This window comes from Sorex araneus, chromosome 3 (genome assembly GCF_027595985.1).
Source record: "Sorex araneus isolate mSorAra2 chromosome 3, mSorAra2.pri, whole genome shotgun sequence".
NCBI classification, from domain to species: domain Eukaryota; kingdom Metazoa; phylum Chordata; class Mammalia; order Eulipotyphla; family Soricidae; genus Sorex; species Sorex araneus.
In genome coordinates, this window is record NC_073304.1 from 58,305,252 (window position 1) to 58,312,369 (window position 7,118).

The window sequence follows — 7,118 nt, forward strand, 5'->3', positions numbered from 1 at the left end:
GCATACAAGGCAATAACCTTAACTCCTTTACTACCTCTCTGCTCTCTCTTTCCTTTGCATGGATAGGATCTTAGTAATAAAATAATTAAGAATGTGCAAGAGTGCCTAACAAAAGCTACTAAACACTAGAAAGGAGATCAAAATCAGGCAGGGGAGAGTATCCACAGCAAATATTTACACACATCTTACTGACTTATTGCAATGTTAAAGCATAATATGCAACGCAATCTTGGTTTTTATTCTTTGCCATCCCAAAGTGGATCTTTATCTCAGACATAGTCAATCTAACTTGACAAGCACATATGACAGCACGGATGGGGGTGAGGGGGCAAGAATCCTATGGCTTGAGATATTTTTTCAAGTCTTATAAAACTATGAGTTCAATAATAGACATTTTACCCCTTTTTCATGGTTCCTTTTTATTTAAGAGCAGTTTGCTGGTATAGAACTAGAATGATGAACATATGAAAACAAATCCTCTGGCTCTTAGGAACTCTTTTGAAACTCATTCCTAAAAATATCTGTTTTGGCCCCATATTATATATATATTATGTATATATACATATGTATATATAAAGATATATGCACATATATAAAATCTTTAAAATAATGAGACTGGAGCAATATAGAATGTCCAAGGTTAAGTTTGTTATGATCCAGTTGTAAGGTTACTTTAGCTCCTAGTCAGAGAACTAACAAAAGTCCAAAGAAAATAAATCCAAAACTCATCACTGCACTTGAGTTTCTGATAGTGTGCCTATTGCCCAGAATCTCAAGTTCGACCACAGACTATCAATACAGTCATTAAACCCAAGAGTTAAAAATTCCATATGAAAACTCAAAAGCATTTTCTCAGAGATTATGAGTTTTGTGGATATAGGTATTTGCTAAATTGCTCCCTGAGTTTTGCAAATTAGGCTTTTGAAAGTCCAGAACATTTGGTAACTCTCTCCAGGCATACTGACTTACTGAGACAGTGTTATAGTCAATAATTCTATTCAACTAAGGTGGCAGCAAAAAATCAGACAAACTTAAAAGAAACTGCATTTTTACATGGTTTGTGATGGTTTAAATTTTAGGATATCCATCTTATAGATTTATATTGCTACATGGAGTGTCACTTTGAAATATTACTAGATTAATAAAACCATAAGACCAGGTTTAAGTGGAAGGTTTATGAAAAGTGTTTATGACAGTATCAATCAGGCTTCAGGCAGGATTAAACTCAATTTTTTTATAGTTTGGGATTGAATTGCTTAATGAACCAATCAGCACTTTACTTTCTGCCTTCAGCCATACATTTTTAAAAGTGATGCTCAACTATTAATCACCTGTTTAGATTCCCATAGGTATAAATATAAATAGATAGTAAGTTGAAATCCTCATAAAGAAATGCTCTCCTGTATGTCTCAAAAAAAGGAAATGATAAAAACATCCATCTAATTCTTCAAACATGTTAAAAGGATTAAAAGCACAATTTTCTCTATAATAAACTTTCAGAGTATCAGATATTCAAGTTAGTTCATGAGACTGTTCATATCCCCTAAGATTAAAATTTTGAGTCGTTGCTAATTGCTCTCTTTAAGGCAGATCAAAAGCAATTAGCAGGGTATTCCCCAATCAGCACTTCTAGAAGTTCACAGACTGTTTCTGGAAACAGAAATACCCAAATGGAAATAACAGTTTATTACAAATATTCAAGGACCTAACCAAAAAAAAATGACTCTTTACAAAGTACTTAGCATAATGAGAAATTTACCAGTTAACATCTGGATGAGGTTCACCTATCCCATATCAAGTTGCATAAGTGGTATAAATACAATATGTAAAAGCCATAAAAGTTCTCAAAAGTTAGAATTTCACTATGTAAATATCAAACCTGTATCTTACACATTATATTTGTAGAGCATTTTCATTGTATCAGTTGTTTTAACATACCATATTATATTATCTTCACACCATAAAGTGAGAATTAAAGTTCAGCAAAGTCAAGTGACTTATCCAAGGCCCCAAGGAGAGCAAATGGCAGAACAACACTTTACATATATCTAATGACTATAAAATTTTAGCGGGGAGGGGCAGCCAACTAGAAGCCAACCAGGAGCCTGGACTCTTGACACCAAATCTTCAACTTAAACTTAAGGATAAACCAAAACTTCAACTTAAGCGTATCCACTAGAATAGAGAAAATATTTAGGATCTTGTCCCCTTATCTCTTACCACTTACAAAGAAGCAAACACTCTGGTGGTGAGCATGATTCAGCAGCACGGAGCGTAGAAAACAATAATGTTGGTGCTATTGTTAAAATTAAATAAATCACTCAGAATAAATGACTGAATGAACATTTTATTTTTTTTGACTGAACATTTTAAAAACAGGAAAGAAAAAATCAAAGTTAAGCATCCCCAGACACATATCAAGGGTTTTCAGGGAGATGATGTTACTGGAGAGAATGGAGCTCACAGAAAAAAAAAAAAAAAACAGACTAAACCAACTCACCAAAAGACTTCTAACACTGACCCCCTAGTGAACTCCCCCCTGCCTCTCACTTTAATGCTGAAAGTCATGCCTAAGAATAAGTTGTTTTTTTGTTTTTGGTTTTTTGGTTTTTTTTTTTTTTTGGTTTTGGGCCACAGCCATCAGTGCTCAAGGCTTACTTGAGCTCAGAATCACACCTGGCAAGAGAATCATCCTGTCAGATGAACTATCTCTTCCGCCCTTTCTAAAAGGCAGAGCTTTAGCATGCTAATGAAACATGCAGCTGCATCTTATAGCCTAATTCTCCCCTTCAGAGAACCTGGAAAGCTACTGAGAGTTTCCTGCCCGCATGGGCTAGCCTGGCAAGCTCCCCACTGGCATATTCATATGCCAAAACCAATAACTGATGGGTCTCATTCCCCTGACCCTGAAAGATCCTCCATGCAGCACCCTTGGGAAGGATGAGTAGGGGGAGGCTTCTAAAATCTCAGGGCTAAAACGAATGGAATGGTACTGAGACCACTTGAGAAAATCGATGATCAAAGGGATGATGATATGATGATGATGGCTGCATGCAAGGCAGATGCCCTACCCACTATCACTCCAGACCCCCTATATGACATTTTGAACTGCATAATTATCTGTTGTAGAGAGTGATCCTGTGCACAATAGGATATTAGTAGTCTCCCTGACCTTTATATTCCAGATACCAGTAACATCCCTCTTATTTGTGATCCCCAAACAATCCCCAGACATTCAACCACTCCAGGTTGAGAACTACTTCTTTAGGCTTATGTATTTGAAAGAGGCCCCAGTGGTCTCCTTGAACAGATCCAGTTTCCTAAGTAAATGTAAGGACATTTACATAAATATGTATGATATATTATATGTCAATATATTAATCCCACCAACGGCCAACATCCAGAGACTTATAAAACCAAGCTCCCGGAAGCACATGGCCACATCTAATAGCCTTGATCTCCTTCTTGGAGAACTTGACAAGCTACCAAGAGTCTATTGCCCTCACAGGAGAGCCTTACAAGCTCCCCATGGCATATTCATATCCCAAATACAGCAAAAGATATATACATACCTCTTGGAGAGCCTGGAAAGCTATTGAGAGTATCCAGCCCACACGGCAGAGCCTGGAAAGCTACCCATGATGTATTGGATATGCCAAAAATAGTAACGATAGGTCTCATTCTCTTCACGCTGAAAGAGCCTCCAATCATTGGGAAAGACCAGTAAGGAGAGGCTGCTAAAATCTCGGGACTGAGTGTAATAGAGATGTTACTGGACCCGCTCTAGTAAATCGACACACAACGGGATGACAGTGATACAGAATGAAACATGTAACCCATGTCTGAACATGTTTCCACAGTCATTGGCATGTGCCATTGACAAAACCACTTCTATATGCAATCATAATCTTGGGGGGAAATGGTACAGGAATCTTTTGGTTTGTTGTGCTTAAGTATGAGACACTCTGCGAGATGACAACATATTGTTCCTTTGCTAGCTGTCTCCCTTTATGTCTGGGCATAAAGAATAAAGTTCTGTTTAAGACAGTCTTTCCTGTATGTGTCTCCTTCCAATTTCCACTGAGAAGGATAAGGGCTAAATCCACCAAAATTGATCTGTAATAGTTGCACTATACTCACTTAGTTTCTCCTATAGTTCATAGTTTATAGGTTTTATATCTGAGGAGCTCTGGTTTAGTTTTCAGACAAATTAGTATACTATATCATCTAAAATAATAACACTGAATTTGGAGTCAAACAGAGAAACAAATTCAGATCCGATTAAGGGCAATTCACTTTGCCTTTCCAAACTTCTATTTCTTCACTTACATTTTAAAAATATAAAATGCATGATAAACTCATGGAATAGATTATGAGTTTAGTGAGAGATAACTGTTAAAAGTGAGATTACTTTATTCATAGCTAATTTCATTACTCAAAAGCACATAATATCTCTTTTTTTACAATTGGTAAAGTAATTCTTTATAAGCCAGAGTTTTCACACACAGAAGCATCTAAACTGTTCAATCAGTCAAACTTATATGTGTTAAATAATGGTTAGATTCCTTATCACTATGATATTTGAATGATAATATGAAAGCATTGACTATCCTCTGTAATAGAAATTTATAAATTTTAAATGATTAAAGAGAAAAGCTGGGCATTCAGAATCCTTGACAATTTTCTCTAAGGCAGAACATTTTTTTAGTATCAGGAGGAGAAAACCAAAATATCAATTCCAGGTATAAAAACATGAGAATAAAGCACTGTAGCACTGTCATCCCATTGTTTATTGATTTTTTCGAAGGGGCACCAGTAATATCTTCATTGTGAGACTTATTGTTACTGTTTTTGGCATACTGAATATGACACGGGTAGCTTGCCAGGCTCTGCGGTGTGGACGGGGTACTCTCGGTAGCTTGAGTATAAAACAGTCTAGAAAGTTAAGAATTAAACACATTGTAATATCCATATCAAAAGTAAACATTCAAAGGTTTAATTCATGTCAAAAATCTGATGAGATATTTTTAATCATAATATCATTTAAACCTCACATAATCCATGTAGGACAAGTATTATTATAACTCCCATTTTGCAACCATAGCTTCTAGATGCAAGCTGATTTATCTGAGAGCACACAAGACAGGGAGAACTGATACCCAGCCATTTCTATTAACCACACACTAGATATGTTCTTCCTGTTTGGTCTCCATCCCTCTTCCTCTAGTATTTTAATTCTGGAACCCAGTGATATTCTAGTTATGCATCATCCTCATCCAATACTTCTCTTCAGAAATTACTTATCTTCAGTATGTCCTAGATAATACTCAAATACTGGCCAAATGCTCCATATATATCAGTCTCTTACTTCTGTTTTATATGAAGATGATGAAAGTAATCATAAGTGTCATGATACCAGCATGATTTGAGAAAAGAGTAGATAATGACCCACAATTCTTTCATGAGTCCCATTTACCCAGGTACTCTGTAAGCCAGATATCAGCCAATTCCACTAACAGAGAACATCTACAAGGACATCCATTACCTACCCTGCATACAGCTCAAATATAAGATATTTGCCTGTTAAAAGTTTCCCTCTTCAACATCCAGACCTTACTTTAAGTATTTTTAAAGTTTTGAAAGCCTTAGAAGGGTCTCCCCTAAACTTATATCTAAAACTATTCCTAGCACGCTTATCAGTACATTTGCGTTTATTGGAATTTCTTACAATTTCTAATTGCTATGAAAAAAATTACCTCTTCACTTATCCTATAAAAAACATTTTTGAAGGACTGAAAAAAAATCTCTACTGAAAATATGTAAAAGTATTTTCCTCCTGCCCCTCCTCCTCTTAGTTTTGTGAATAATGCTGCTATAAACATAGGGACACTAATGTTCTCTTGAATTAGAATTTCTATATTCTTTAGATAAATGACTAGTAGCAGAATTGCTGGATCATAAGTCATTTCCACTTTTTTTTTTTATTTCCACTTTATTTTAATAGGGTTCACACCAACTGGTTACACTGGTTTTCATTATGCTATTAGAAGAGAAGTCTGCGCTCTACATATTTTATCAATGAATTTAGTCCAGTCACAGTGAGCTGAAGCTTATTTAATTTTTCAGTGTTGAATGAAACACACATGTCTGCTTTTGTGCAGCAACACTAACAGTAGCTTCTGTCACTACAAAGGAATATACAAACTTTATGGGAGTCATTAGCTGATTTAAGAGTTCTTCTCTAATTTATCACTTCATGCATTACCCAGTAAGATCACTGTAGAATATGGGTATTGAATTAATTATGGATCTTTTGTTGCCAAATATCAATTCTCAAGAATACATTCAAATGAATAAGGAGTTATCTCTCTCAAGGCTTACTCCACATTCAGATAATACTTATAGAAATAAAGTAGGTTCAGATATAGGAAATGAGCTGTTGAGACCCAGAAATTAAGTTCGGAAGTTAATCCTAGAGAAATCAGTGCACTGGAAGGAGAAATGAGAAATATAGACTCATTTTCTTGAAATGGAATTTTAAAAACAGCATTGTGCATTAAAAATTTTAAAAAGTCCAGCTCCAGATTTTAGGATTAAGGTACAAAATCAGAGTAAAATAAGCCAAAAGTATAAAAGTGCTGAACTGCTACACTAAATTTTTTAAAATTTCTTATTAAGGGCTCTATTGTTTTCAAGACTACAGGATGTAAAGACTGACATTTCGATTTAAAGGTAAGTAGTCACAGTTATGAAGGGGCATATTGGAACAAAAAACACATAACACATCATCATTTTCATAACTTCAGGGTAATATAAAATAGTTCCCAAAAAGGTCCAAAGGAACTTTAAGAAAAAATGAAATAGAAGAAAATTCAAAGCTGTAAAATTTTTCCCTGTAAATATATGTCTTTATACACAGAGGTAATATATATTTAAAGATCCAATATTAATAAAACCCAAAACACAACATAACAAGTTACTCTACAAGGCTTTTCAACTAACAAATTCATAGAAAAGTATTTGTTATTTTCTCTATTTATTAGTATATATGAATAGAAATCTGTTTAACTTTGCTTTTTATAACAAAATACAAATATGAAATATTAAAAGTCACAAAC